Consider the following 14,823-nt stretch of genomic DNA (forward strand, 5'->3'; position numbering starts at 1 on the left):
TCCACCAACACTTCACATCAGCTAAAGCCTGCTGCCCGGAGGAAAAGAGGCTAAGAAAGATCGTAGAAGGCACGATTGTTGCCGCACGAGAAGTGCCTGCTGCGGAGGCTTCTTGCTAGCAGCGCTAAAGGCACACCAACATTGTATCTCTGTGCTTTCCTGAACAGCTTGCGCTGGGACAGTTACAACCGTGTTTTGCACGCTGTCCGGGTGCTGAGGCACTAAAAGTGCGGATGTCTGGCGACTGTCCAACACGAGAACCGGCTGCTCTGAAAGCCCTTCCTGCTCTTCACGTGCGCTTTCTAGCAGATCTACGCACACACAAACGTCGAGCCTCTTCGCTGTCCTACACAGCTAGCACGTACCGTCAACTTGGAAGCAGCCGCACAGAAGGAAGGAGCCCTCCAACCGACGACCAGCAGACGATCGCGTCCACACGCGAGCTGGCCGCATTCGAAGCCCCCGCGGCTCTTCTCTCGCTCTTTCCCGCGGGAATCCGTTGGAGGAGGCTCTCTGCCTTCACTGCACAACTCGAACCGCGAAATCCGCAATGATCTTTGTCCAAGCTGCGCAGAAGAAACAAAGCACTAAAACGGCTAATGTCTAGCTAATCTCCCAAGTGAAAAGGGTCAGCACGGAAAGCTCTTGCTGCTCTTCACTCGCTCTTGGTAACGGCCCAGAAGCATTGCGACTCTTCGCTTCTCTGCAGGATTTGCCCACCAACACTTCACATCAGCTAAAGCCGGCTGCCCGGACGAAAAGAGGCTAAGAAAGATCGTAGAAGGCACGATTGTTGCCGCACGAGAAGTGCCTGCTGCGGAGGCTTCTTGCGAGCAGCGCTAAAGGCACACCAACATCGCATCTCTGTGCTTTCCCGAACAGCTTGCGCTGGGACAGTTACAACCGTGTTTTGCAAGCTGTCCTGGTACTGAGGCACTAAAAGTGCGGATGTCTGGCGACTGTCCAACACGAGAACCGGCTGCTCTGAAAGCCCTTCCTGCTCTTCACGTGCGCTTTCTAGCAGATCTACGCACACACAAACGTCGAGCCTTTTCGCTGTCCTACACAGCTAGCACGTACCGTCAACTTGGAACCAGCCGCACAGAAGGAAGGAGCCCTCCAACCGACGACCAGCAGACGATCGCGTCCACACGCGAGCTGGCCGCACTCGAAGCCCTCGCGGCTCTTCTCTCGCTCTTTCCCGCGGGGATCCGTGGGAGGAGGCTCTCTGCCTTCGCTGCACAACACGAACCGCGAAAGCCGCAATGATCTTTGTCCAAGCTGCGCAGAAGAAACAAAGCACTAAAACGGCCAATGTCTAGCTAATCTCCCAAGTGAAAAGGGTCAGCACGGAAAGCTCTTGCTGCTCTTCACTCGCTCTTGGTAACGGCCCAGAAGCATTGCGACTCTTCGCTTCTCTGCAGGATTTGTCCACCAACACTTCACATCAGCTAAAGCCTGCTGCCCGGAGGAAAAGAGGCTAAGAAAGATCGTAGAAGGCACGATTGTTGCCGCACGAGAAGTGCCTGCTGCGGAGGCTTCTTGCTAGCAGCGCTAAAGGCACACCAACATTGTATCTCTGTGCTTTCCTGAACAGCTTGCGCTGGGACAGTTACAACCGTGTTTTGCACGCTGTCCGGGTGCTGAGGCACTAAAAGTGCGGATGTCTGGCGACTGTCCAACACGAGAACCGGCTGCTCTGAAAGCCCTTCCTGCTCTTCACGTGCGCTTTCTAGCAGATCTACGCACACACAAACGTCGAGCTTCTTCGCTGTCCTACACAGCTAGCACGTACCGTCAACTTGGAACCAGCCGCACAGAAGGAAGGAGCCCTCCAACCGACGACCAGCCGACGATCGCGTCCACACCCCAGCTGGCCGCATTCGAAGCCCTCGCGGCTCTTCTCTCGCTCTTTCCCGCGGGGATCCGTGGGAGGAGGCTCTCTGGCTTCACTGCACAACTCGAACCGCGAAAGCCGCAATGATCTTTGTCCAAGCTGCGCAGAAGAAACAAAGCACTAAAACGGCCAATGTCTAGCTAATCTCCCAAGTGAAAAGGGTCAGCACGGAAAGCTCTTGCTGCTCTTCACTCGCTCTTGGTAACGGCCCAGAAGCATTGCGACTCTTCGCTTCTCTGCAGGATTTGCCCACCAACACTTCACATCAGCTAAAGCCGGCTGCCCGGAGGAAAAGAGGCTATGAAAGATCGTAGAAGGCACGATTGTTGCCGCACGAGAAGTGCCTGCTGCGGAGGCTTCTTGCTAGCAGCGCTAAAGGCACACCAACATTGTATCTCTGTGCTTTCCTGAACAGCTTGCGCTGGGACAGTTACAACCGTGTTTTGCAAGCTGTCCGGGTGCTGAGGCACTAAAAGTGCGGATGTCTGGCGACTGTCCAACACGAGAACCGGCTGCTCTGAAAGCCCTTCCTGCTCTTCACGTGCGCTTTCTAGCAGATCTACGCACACACAAACGTCGAGCCTTTTCGCTGTCCTACACAGCTAGCACGCTGGCAGGTACCGTCAACTTGGAAGCAGCCGCACAGAAGGAAGGAGCCCTCCAACCGACGACCAGCGGATGATCGCGGCCACACGCGAGCTGGTCGCACTCGAAGCCCTCGCGGCTCATCTCTCGCTCTTTCCGCAGAGCTCCGAGATCCGTGCGAGGAGGCTCCCTGCCTTTGCTGCACAACTCGAACCGCGAAAGCCGCAATGATCTTTGTCCAAGCTGCGCAGAAGAAACAAAGCACTAAAACGGCTAATGTCTAGCTAATCTCCCAAGTGAAAAGGGTGAGCACGGAAAGCTCTTGCTGCTCTTCACTCGCTCTTGGTAACGGCCCAGAAGCATTGCGACTCTTCGCTTCTCTGCAGGATTTGTCCACCAACACTTCACATCAGCTAAAGCCTGCTGCCCGGAGGAAAAGAGGCTAAGAAAGATCGTAGAAGGCACGATTGTTGCCGCACGAGAAGTGCCTGCTGCGGAGGCTTCTTGCTAGCAGCGCTAAAGGCACACCAACATTGTATCTCTGTGCTTTCCTGAACAGCTTGCGCTGGGACAGTTACAACCGTGTTTTGCACGCTGTCCGGGTGCTGAGGCACTAAAAGTGCGGATGTCTGGCGACTGTCCAACACGAGAACCGGCTGCTCTGAAAGCCCTTCCTGCTCTTCACGTGCGCTTTCTAGCAGATCTACGCACAGACAAACGTCGAGCCTCTTCGCTGTCCTACACAGCTAGCACGTACCGTCAACTTGGAACCAGCCGCACAGAAGGAAGGAGCCCTCCAACCGACGACCAGCAGACGATCGCGTCCACACGCGAGCTGGCCGCATTCGAAGCCCTCGCGGCTCTTCTCTCGCTCTTTCCCGCGGGGATCCGTGGGAGGAGGCTCTCTGCCTTCGCTGCACAACTCGAACCGCGAAAGCCGCAATGATCTTTGTCCAAGCTGCGCAGAAGAAACAAAGCACTAAAACGGCTAATGTCTAGCTAATCTCCCAAGTGAAAAGGGTCAGCACGGAAAGCTCTTGCTGCTCTTCACTCGCTCTTCGTAACGGCCCAGAAGCATTGCGACTCTTCGCTTCTCTGCAGGATTTGTCCACCAACACTTCACATCAGCTAAAGCCTGCTGCCCGGAGGAAAAGAGGCTAAGAAAGATCGTAGAAGGCACGATTGTTGCCGCACGAGAAGTGCCTGCTGCGGAGGCTTCTTGCTAGCAGCGCTAAAGGCACACCAACATTGTATCTCTGTGCTTTCCTGAACAGCTTGCGCTGGGACAGTTACAACCGTGTTTTGCAAGCTGTCCTGGTACTGAGGCACTAAAAGTGCGGATGTCTGGCGACTGTCCAACACGAGAACCGGCTGCTCTGAAAGCCCTTCCTGCTCTTCACGTGCGCTTTCTAGCAGATCTACGCACAGACAAACGTCGAGCCTCTTCGCTGTCCTACACAGCTAGCACGTACCGTCAACTTGGAACCAGCCGCACAGAAGGAAGGAGCCCTCCAACCGACGACCAGCCGACGATCGCGTCCACACCCCAGCTGGCCGCATTCGAAGCCCTCGCGGCTCTTCTCTCGCTCTTTCCCGCGGGGATCCGTGGGAGGAGGCTCTCTGGCTTCACTGCACAACTCGAACCGCGAAAGCCGCAATGATCTTTGTCCAAGCTGCGCAGAAGAAACAAAGCACTAAAACGGCCAATGTCTAGCTAATCTCCCAAGTGAAAAGGGTCAGCACGGAAAGCTCTTGCTGCTCTTCACTCGCTCTTGGTAACGGCCCAGAAGCATTGCGACTCTTCGCTTCTCTGCAGGATTTGCCCACCAACACTTCACATCAGCTAAAGCCGGCTGCCCGGAGGAAAAGAGGCTATGAAAGATCGTAGAAGGCACGATTGTTGCCGCACGAGAAGTGCCTGCTGCGGAGGCTTCTTGCTAGCAGCGCTAAAGGCACACCAACATTGTATCTCTGTGCTTTCCTGAACAGCTTGCGCTGGGACAGTTACAACCGTGTTTTGCAAGCTGCCCGGGTGCTGAGGCACTAAAAGTGCGGATGTCTGGCGACTGTCCAACACGAGAACCGGCTGCTCTGAAAGCCCTTCCTGCTCTTCACGTGCGCTTTCTAGCAGATCTACGCACACACAAACGTCGAGCCTTTTCGCTGTCCTACACAGCTAGCACGCTGGCAGGTACCGTCAACTTGGAAGCAGCCGCACAGAAGGAAGGAGCCCTCCAACCGACGACCAGCGGATGATCGCGGCCACACGCGAGCTGGTCGCACTCGAAGCCCTCGCGGCTCATCTCTCGCTCTTTCCGCAGAGCTCCGAGATCCGTGCGAGGAGGCTCCCTGCCTTTGCTGCACAACTCGAACCGCGAAAGCCGCAATGATCTTTGTCCAAGCTGCGCAGAAGAAACAAAGCACTAAAACGGCTAATGTCTAGCTAATCTCCCAAGTGAAAAGGGTCAGCACGGAAAGCTCTTGCTGCTCTTCACTCGCTCTTGGTAACGGCCCAGAAGCATTGCGACTCTTCGCTTCTCTGCAGGATTTGTCCACCAACACTTCACATCAGCTAAAGCCTGCTGCCCGGAGGAAAAGAGGCTAAGAAAGATCGTAGAAGGCACGATTGTTGCCGCACGAGAAGTGCCTGCTGCGGAGGCTTCTTGCTAGCAGCGCTAAAGGCACACCAACATTGTATCTCTGTGCTTTCCTGAACAGCTTGCGCTGGGACAGTTACAACCGTGTTTTGCACGCTGTCCGGGTGCTGAGGCACTAAAAGTGCGGATGTCTGGCGACTGTCCAACACGAGAACCGGCTGCTCTGAAAGCCCTTCCTGCTCTTCACGTGCGCTTTCTAGCAGATCTACGCACACACAAACGTCGAGCCTCTTCGCTGTCCTACACAGCTAGCACGTACCGTCAACTTGGAACCAGCCGCACAGAAGGAAGGAGCCCTCCAACCGACGACCAGCAGACGATCGCGTCCACACGCGAGCTGGCCGCATTCGAAGCCCTCGCGGCTCTTCTCTCGCTCTTTCCCGCGGGGATCCGTGGGAGGAGGCTCTCTGCCTTCGCTGCACAACTCGAACCGCGAAAGCCGCAATGATCTTTGTCCAAGCTGCGCAGAAGAAACAAAGCACTAAAACGGCTAATGTCTAGCTAATCTCCCAAGTGAAAAGGGTCAGCACGGAAAGCTCTTGCTGCTCTTCACTCGCTCTTGGTAACGGCCCAGAAGCATTGCGACTCTTCGCTTCTCTGCAGGATTTGTCCACCAACACTTCACATCAGCTAAAGCCTGCTGCCCGGAGGAAAAGAGGCTAAGAAAGATCGTAGAAGGCACGATTGTTGCCGCACGAGAAGTGCCTGCTGCGGAGGCTTCTTGCTAGCAGCGCTAAAGGCACACCAACATTGTATCTCTGTGCTTTCCTGAACAGCTTGCGCTGGGACAGTTACAACCGTGTTTTGCACGCTGTCCGGGTGCTGAGGCACTAAAAGTGCGGATGTCTGGCGACTGTCCAACACGAGAACCGGCTGCTCTGAAAGCCCTTCCTGCTCTTCACGTGCGCTTTCTAGCAGATCTACGCACACACAAACGTCGAGCCTTTTCGCTGTCCTACACAGCTAGCACGCTGGCAGGTACCGTCAACTTGGAAGCAGCCGCACAGAAGGAAGGAGCCCTCCAACCGACGACCAGCAGACGATCGCGTCCACACGCGAGCTGGCCGCATTCGAAGCCATCGCGGCTCTTCTCTCGCTCTTTCCCGCGGGGATCCGTTGGAGGAGGCTCTCTGCCTTCGCTGCACAACTCGAACCGCGAAAGCCGCAATGATCTTTGTCCAAGCTGCGCAGAAGAAACAAAGCACTAAAACGGCTAATGTCTAGCTAATCTCCCAAGTGAAAAGGGTCAGCACGGAAAGCTCTTGCTGCTCTTCACTCGCTCTTGGTAACGGCCCAGAAGCATTGCGACTCTTCGCTTCTCTGCAGGATTTGTCCACCAACACTTCACATCAGCTAAAGCCTGCTGCCCGGAGGAAAAGAGGCTAAGAAAGATCGTAGAAGGCACGATTGTTGCCGCACGAGAAGTGCCTGCTGCGGAGGCTTCTTGCTAGCAGCGCTAAAGGCACACCAACATTGTATCTCTGTGCTTTCCTGAACAGCTTGCGCTGGGACAGTTACAACCGTGTTTTGCACGCTGTCCGGGTGCTGAGGCACTAAAAGTGCGGATGTCTGGCGACTGTCCAACACGAGAACCGGCTGCTCTGAAAGCCCTTCCTGCTCTTCACGTGCGCTTTCTAGCAGATCTACGCACACACAAACGTCGAGCCTCTTCGCTGTCCTACACAGCTAGCACGTACCGTCAACTTGGAAGCAGCCGCACAGAAGGAAGGAGCCCTCCAACCGACGACCAGCAGACGATCGCGTCCACACGCGAGCTGGCCGCATTCGAAGCCCCCGCGGCTCTTCTCTCGCTCTTTCCCGCGGGAATCCGTTGGAGGAGGCTCTCTGCCTTCACTGCACAACTCGAACCGCGAAATCCGCAATGATCTTTGTCCAAGCTGCGCAGAAGAAACAAAGCACTAAAACGGCTAATGTCTAGCTAATCTCCCAAGTGAAAAGGGTCAGCACGGAAAGCTCTTGCTGCTCTTCACTCGCTCTTGGTAACGGCCCAGAAGCATTGCGACTCTTCGCTTCTCTGCAGGATTTGCCCACCAACACTTCACATCAGCTAAAGCCGGCTGCCCGGACGAAAAGAGGCTAAGAAAGATCGTAGAAGGCACGATTGTTGCCGCACGAGAAGTGCCTGCTGCGGAGGCTTCTTGCGAGCAGCGCTAAAGGCACACCAACATCGCATCTCTGTGCTTTCCCGAACAGCTTGCGCTGGGACAGTTACAACCGTGTTTTGCACGCTGTCCGGGTGCTGAGGCACTAAAAGTGCGGATGTCTGGCGACTGTCCAACACGAGAACCGGCTGCTCTGAAAGCCCTTCCTGCTCTTCACGTGCGCTTTCTAGCAGATCTACGCACACACAAACGTCGAGCCTTTTCGCTGTCCTACACAGCTAGCACGCTGGCAGGTACCGTCAACTTGGAAGCAGCCGCACAGAAGGAAGGAGCCCTCCAACCGACGACCAGCAGACGATCGCGGCCACACGCGAGCTGGCCGCACTCGAAGCCCTCGCGGCTCTTCTCTCGCTCTTTCCCGCGGGGATCCGTGGGAGGAGGCTCTCTGCCTTCGCTGCACAACACGAACCGCGAAAGCCGCAATGATCTTTGTCCAAGCTGCGCAGAAGAAACAAAGCACTAAAACGGCCAATGTCTAGCTAATCTCCCAAGTGAAAAGGGTCAGCACGGAAAGCTCTTGCTGCTCTTCACTCGCTCTTGGTAACGGCCCAGAAGCATTGCGACTCTTCGCTTCTCTGCAGGATTTGCCCACCAACACTTCACATCAGCTAAAGCCTGCTGCCCGGAGGAAAAGAGGCTAAGAAAGATCGTAGAAGGCACGATTGTTGCCGCACGAGAAGTGCCTGCTGCGGAGGCTTCTTGCTAGCAGCGCTAAAGGCACACCAACATTGTATCTCTGTGCTTTCCTGAACAGCTTGCGCTGGGACAGTTACAACCGTGTTTTGCACGCTGTCCGGGTGCTGAGGCACTAAAAGTGCGGATGTCTGGCGACTGTCCAACACGAGAACCGGCTGCTCTGAAAGCCCTTCCTGCTCTTCACGTGCGCTTTCTAGCAGATCTACGCACACACAAACGTCGAGCTTCTTCGCTGTCCTACACAGCTAGCACGTACCGTCAACTTGGAACCAGCCGCACAGAAGGAAGGAGCCCTCCAACCGACGACCAGCCGACGATCGCGTCCACACCCCAGCTGGCCGCATTCGAAGCCCTCGCGGCTCTTCTCTCGCTCTTTCCCGCGGGGATCCGTGGGAGGAGGCTCTCTGGCTTCACTGCACAACTCGAACCGCGAAAGCCGCAATGATCTTTGTCCAAGCTGCGCAGAAGAAACAAAGCACTAAAACGGCCAATGTCTAGCTAATCTCCCAAGTGAAAAGGGTCAGCACGGAAAGCTCTTGCTGCTCTTCACTCGCTCTTGGTAACGGCCCAGAAGCATTGCGACTCTTCGCTTCTCTGCAGGATTTGCCCACCAACACTTCACATCAGCTAAAGCCGGCTGCCCGGAGGAAAAGAGGCTATGAAAGATCGTAGAAGGCACGATTGTTGCCGCACGAGAAGTGCCTGCTGCGGAGGCTTCTTGCTAGCAGCGCTAAAGGCACACCAACATTGTATCTCTGTGCTTTCCTGAACAGCTTGCGCTGGGACAGTTACAACCGTGTTTTGCAAGCTGTCCGGGTGCTGAGGCACTAAAAGTGCGGATGTCTGGCGACTGTCCAACACGAGAACCGGCTGCTCTGAAAGCCCTTCCTGCTCTTCACGTGCGCTTTCTAGCAGATCTACGCACACACAAACGTCGAGCCTTTTCGCTGTCCTACACAGCTAGCACGCTGGCAGGTACCGTCAACTTGGAAGCAGCCGCACAGAAGGAAGGAGCCCTCCAACCGACGACCAGCGGATGATCGCGGCCACACGCGAGCTGGTCGCACTCGAAGCCCTCGCGGCTCATCTCTCGCTCTTTCCGCAGAGCTCCGAGATCCGTGCGAGGAGGCTCCCTGCCTTTGCTGCACAACTCGAACCGCGAAAGCCGCAATGATCTTTGTCCAAGCTGCGCAGAAGAAACAAAGCACTAAAACGGCTAATGTCTAGCTAATCTCCCAAGTGAAAAGGGTGAGCACGGAAAGCTCTTGCTGCTCTTCACTCGCTCTTGGTAACGGCCCAGAAGCATTGCGACTCTTCGCTTCTCTGCAGGATTTGTCCACCAACACTTCACATCAGCTAAAGCCTGCTGCCCGGAGGAAAAGAGGCTAAGAAAGATCGTAGAAGGCACGATTGTTGCCGCACGAGAAGTGCCTGCTGCGGAGGCTTCTTGCTAGCAGCGCTAAAGGCACACCAACATTGTATCTCTGTGCTTTCCTGAACAGCTTGCGCTGGGACAGTTACAACCGTGTTTTGCACGCTGTCCGGGTGCTGAGGCACTAAAAGTGCGGATGTCTGGCGACTGTCCAACACGAGAACCGGCTGCTCTGAAAGCCCTTCCTGCTCTTCACGTGCGCTTTCTAGCAGATCTACGCACAGACAAACGTCGAGCCTCTTCGCTGTCCTACACAGCTAGCACGTACCGTCAACTTGGAACCAGCCGCACAGAAGGAAGGAGCCCTCCAACCGACGACCAGCAGACGATCGCGTCCACACGCGAGCTGGCCGCATTCGAAGCCCTCGCGGCTCTTCTCTCGCTCTTTCCCGCGGGGATCCGTGGGAGGAGGCTCTCTGCCTTCGCTGCACAACTCGAACCGCGAAAGCCGCAATGATCTTTGTCCAAGCTGCGCAGAAGAAACAAAGCACTAAAACGGCTAATGTCTAGCTAATCTCCCAAGTGAAAAGGGTCAGCACGGAAAGCTCTTGCTGCTCTTCACTCGCTCTTGGTAACGGCCCAGAAGCATTGCGACTCTTCGCTTCTCTGCAGGATTTGCCCACCAACACTTCACATCAGCTAAAGCCTGCTGCCCGGAGGAAAAGAGGCTAAGAAAGATCGTAGAAGGCACGATTGTTGCCGCACGAGAAGTGCCTGCTGCGGAGGCTTCTTGCTAGCAGCGCTAAAGGCACACCAACATTGTATCTCTGTGCTTTCCTGAACAGCTTGCGCTGGGACAGTTACAACCGTGTTTTGCACGCTGTCCGGGTGCTGAGGCACTAAAAGTGCGGATGTCTGGCGACTGTCCAACACGAGAACCGGCTGCTCTGAAAGCCCTTCCTGCTCTTCACGTGCGCTTTCTAGCAGATCTACGCACACACAAACGTCGAGCCTTTTCGCTGTCCTACACAGCTAGCACGCTGGCAGGTACCGTCAACTTGGAAGCAGCCGCACAGAAGGAAGGAGCCCTCCAACCGACGACCAGCAGACGATCGCGTCCACACGCGAGCTGGCCGCATTCGAAGCCATCGCGGCTCTTCTCTCGCTCTTTCCCGCGGGGATCCGTTGGAGGAGGCTCTCTGGCTTCACTGCACAACTCGAACCGCGAAAGCCGCAATGATCTTTGTCCAAGCTGCGCAGAAGAAACAAAGCACTAAAACGGCCAATGTCTAGCTAATCTCCCAAGTGAAAAGGGTCAGCACGGAAAGCTCTTGCTGCTCTTCACTCGCTCTTGGTAACGGCCCAGAAGCATTGCGACTCTTCGCTTCTCTGCAGGATTTGCCCACCAACACTTCACATCAGCTAAAGCCTGCTGCCCGGAGGAAAAGAGGCTAAGAAAGATCGTAGAAGGCACGATTGTTGCCGCACGAGAAGTGCCTGCTGCGGAGGCTTCTTGCTAGCAGCGCTAAAGGCACACCAACATTGTATCTCTGTGCTTTCCTGAACAGCTTGCGCTGGGACAGTTACAACCGTGTTTTGCAAGCTGTCCGGGTGCTGAGGCACTAAAAGTGCGGATGTCTGGCGACTGTCCAACACGAGAACCGGCTGCTCTGAAAGCCCTTCCTGCTCTTCACGTGCGCTTTCTAGCAGATCTACGCACACACAAACGTCGAGCTTCTTCGCTGTCCTACACAGCTAGCACGCTGGCAGGTACCGTCAACTTGGAACCAGCCGCACAGAAGGAAGGAGCCCTCCAACCGTCGAACAGCCGACGATCGCGTCCACACGCGAGCTGGCCGCACTCGAAGCCCTCGCGGCTCTTCTCTCGCTCTTTCCCGCGGGGATCCGTGGGAGGAGGCTCTCTGCCTTCGCTGCACAACTCGAACCGCGAAAGCCGCAATGATCTTTGTCCAAGCTGCGCAGAAGAAACAAAGCACTAAAACGGCTAATGTCTAGCTAATCTCCCAAGTGAAAAGGGTCAGCACGGAAAGCTCTTGCTGCTCTTCACTCGCTCTTGGTAACGGCCCAGAAGCATTGCGACTCTTCGCTTCTCTGCAGGATTTGTCCACCAACACTTCACATCAGCTAAAGCCTGCTGCCCGGAGGAAAAGAGGCTAAGAAAGATCGTAGAAGGCACGATTGTTGCCGCACGAGAAGTGCCTGCTGCGGAGGCTTCTTGCTAGCAGCGCTAAAGGCACACCAACATTGTATCTCTGTGCTTTCCTGAACAGCTTGCGCTGGGACAGTTACAACCGTGTTTTGCAAGCTGTCCTGGTACTGAGGCACTAAAAGTGCGGATGTCTGGCGACTGTCCAACACGAGAACCGGCTGCTCTGAAAGCCCTTCCTGCTCTTCACGTGCGCTTTCTAGCAGATCTACGCACAGACAAACGTCGAGCCTCTTCGCTGTCCTACACAGCTAGCACGTACCGTCAACTTGGAACCAGCCGCACAGAAGGAAGGAGCCCTCCAACCGACGACCAGCCGACGATCGCGTCCACACCCCAGCTGGCCGCATTCGAAGCCCTCGCGGCTCTTCTCTCGCTCTTTCCCGCGGGGATCCGTGGGAGGAGGCTCTCTGGCTTCACTGCACAACTCGAACCGCGAAAGCCGCAATGATCTTTGTCCAAGCTGCGCAGAAGAAACAAAGCACTAAAACGGCCAATGTCTAGCTAATCTCCCAAGTGAAAAGGGTCAGCACGGAAAGCTCTTGCTGCTCTTCACTCGCTCTTGGTAACGGCCCAGAAGCATTGCGACTCTTCGCTTCTCTGCAGGATTTGCCCACCAACACTTCACATCAGCTAAAGCCGGCTGCCCGGAGGAAAAGAGGCTATGAAAGATCGTAGAAGGCACGATTGTTGCCGCACGAGAAGTGCCTGCTGCGGAGGCTTCTTGCTAGCAGCGCTAAAGGCACACCAACATTGTATCTCTGTGCTTTCCTGAACAGCTTGCGCTGGGACAGTTACAACCGTGTTTTGCACGCTGTCCGGGTGCTGAGGCACTAAAAGTGCGGATGTCTGGCGACTGTCCAACACGAGAACCGGCTGCTCTGAAAGCCCTTCCTGCTCTTCACGTGCGCTTTCTAGCAGATCTACGCACACACAAACGTCGAGCCTTTTCGCTGTCCTACACAGCTAGCACGCTGGCAGGTACCGTCAACTTGGAAGCAGCCGCACAGAAGGAAGGAGCCCTCCAACCGACGACCAGCAGACGATCGCGTCCACACGCGAGCTGGCCGCATTCGAAGCCATCGCGGCTCTTCTCTCGCTCTTTCCCGCGGGGATCCGTTGGAGGAGGCTCTCTGGCTTCACTGCACAACTCGAACCGCGAAAGCCGCAATGATCTTTGTCCAAGCTGCGCAGAAGAAACAAAGCACTAAAACGGCCAATGTCTAGCTAATCTCCCAAGTGAAAAGGGTCAGCACGGAAAGCTCTTGCTGCTCTTCACTCGCTCTTGGTAACGGCCCAGAAGCATTGCGACTCTTCGCTTCTCTGCAGGATTTGCCCACCAACACTTCACATCAGCTAAAGCCTGCTGCCCGGAGGAAAAGAGGCTAAGAAAGATCGTAGAAGGCACGATTGTTGCCGCACGAGAAGTGCCTGCTGCGGAGGCTTCTTGCTAGCAGCGCTAAAGGCACACCAACATTGTATCTCTGTGCTTTCCTGAACAGCTTGCGCTGGGACAGTTACAACCGTGTTTTGCAAGCTGTCCGGGTGCTGAGGCACTAAAAGTGCGGATGTCTGGCGACTGTCCAACACGAGAACCGGCTGCTCTGAAAGCCCTTCCTGCTCTTCACGTGCGCTTTCTAGCAGATCTACGCACACACAAACGTCGAGCTTCTTCGCTGTCCTACACAGCTAGCACGCTGGCAGGTACCGTCAACTTGGAACCAGCCGCACAGAAGGAAGGAGCCCTCCAACCGTCGAACAGCCGACGATCGCGTCCACACGCGAGCTGGCCGCACTCGAAGCCCTCGCGGCTCTTCTCTCGCTCTTTCCCGCGGGGATCCGTGGGAGGAGGCTCTCTGCCTTCGCTGCACAACTCGAACCGCGAAAGCCGCAATGATCTTTGTCCAAGCTGCGCAGAAGAAACAAAGCACTAAAACGGCTAATGTCTAGCTAATCTCCCAAGTGAAAAGGGTCAGCACGGAAAGCTCTTGCTGCTCTTCACTCGCTCTTGGTAACGGCCCAGAAGCATTGCGACTCTTCGCTTCTCTGCAGGATTTGTCCACCAACACTTCACATCAGCTAAAGCCTGCTGCCCGGAGGAAAAGAGGCTAAGAAAGATCGTAGAAGGCACGATTGTTGCCGCACGAGAAGTGCCTGCTGCGGAGGCTTCTTGCTAGCAGCGCTAAAGGCACACCAACATTGTATCTCTGTGCTTTCCTGAACAGCTTGCGCTGGGACAGTTACAACCGTGTTTTGCAAGCTGTCCTGGTACTGAGGCACTAAAAGTGCGGATGTCTGGCGACTGTCCAACACGAGAACCGGCTGCTCTGAAAGCCCTTCCTGCTCTTCACGTGCGCTTTCTAGCAGATCTACGCACAGACAAACGTCGAGCCTCTTCGCTGTCCTACACAGCTAGCACGTACCGTCAACTTGGAACCAGCCGCACAGAAGGAAGGAGCCCTCCAACCGACGACCAGCCGACGATCGCGTCCACACCCCAGCTGGCCGCATTCGAAGCCCTCGCGGCTCTTCTCTCGCTCTTTCCCGCGGGGATCCGTGGGAGGAGGCTCTCTGGCTTCACTGCACAACTCGAACCGCGAAAGCCGCAATGATCTTTGTCCAAGCTGCGCAGAAGAAACAAAGCACTAAAACGGCCAATGTCTAGCTAATCTCCCAAGTGAAAAGGGTCAGCACGGAAAGCTCTTGCTGCTCTTCACTCGCTCTTGGTAACGGCCCAGAAGCATTGCGACTCTTCGCTTCTCTGCAGGATTTGCCCACCAACACTTCACATCAGCTAAAGCCGGCTGCCCGGAGGAAAAGAGGCTATGAAAGATCGTAGAAGGCACGATTGTTGCCGCACGAGAAGTGCCTGCTGCGGAGGCTTCTTGCTAGCAGCGCTAAAGGCACACCAACATTGTATCTCTGTGCTTTCCTGAACAGCTTGCGCTGGGACAGTTACAACCGTGTTTTGCACGCTGTCCGGGTGCTGAGGCACTAAAAGTGCGGATGTCTGGCGACTGTCCAACACGAGAACCGGCTGCTCTGAAAGCCCTTCCTGCTCTTCACGTGCGCTTTCTAGCAGATCTACGCACACACAAACGTCGAGCCTCTTCGCTGTCCTACACAGCTAGCACGTACCGTCAACTTGGAAGCAGCCGCACAGAAGGAAGGAGCCCTCCAACCGACGACCAGCAGACGATCGCGTC

Source organism: Chlamydotis macqueenii, chromosome 2 (genome assembly GCF_036417535.1).
Source record: "Chlamydotis macqueenii isolate bChlMac1 chromosome 2, bChlMac1.mat, whole genome shotgun sequence".
In the NCBI taxonomy this organism is placed as follows: Eukaryota; Metazoa; Chordata; class Aves; order Otidiformes; family Otididae; genus Chlamydotis; species Chlamydotis macqueenii.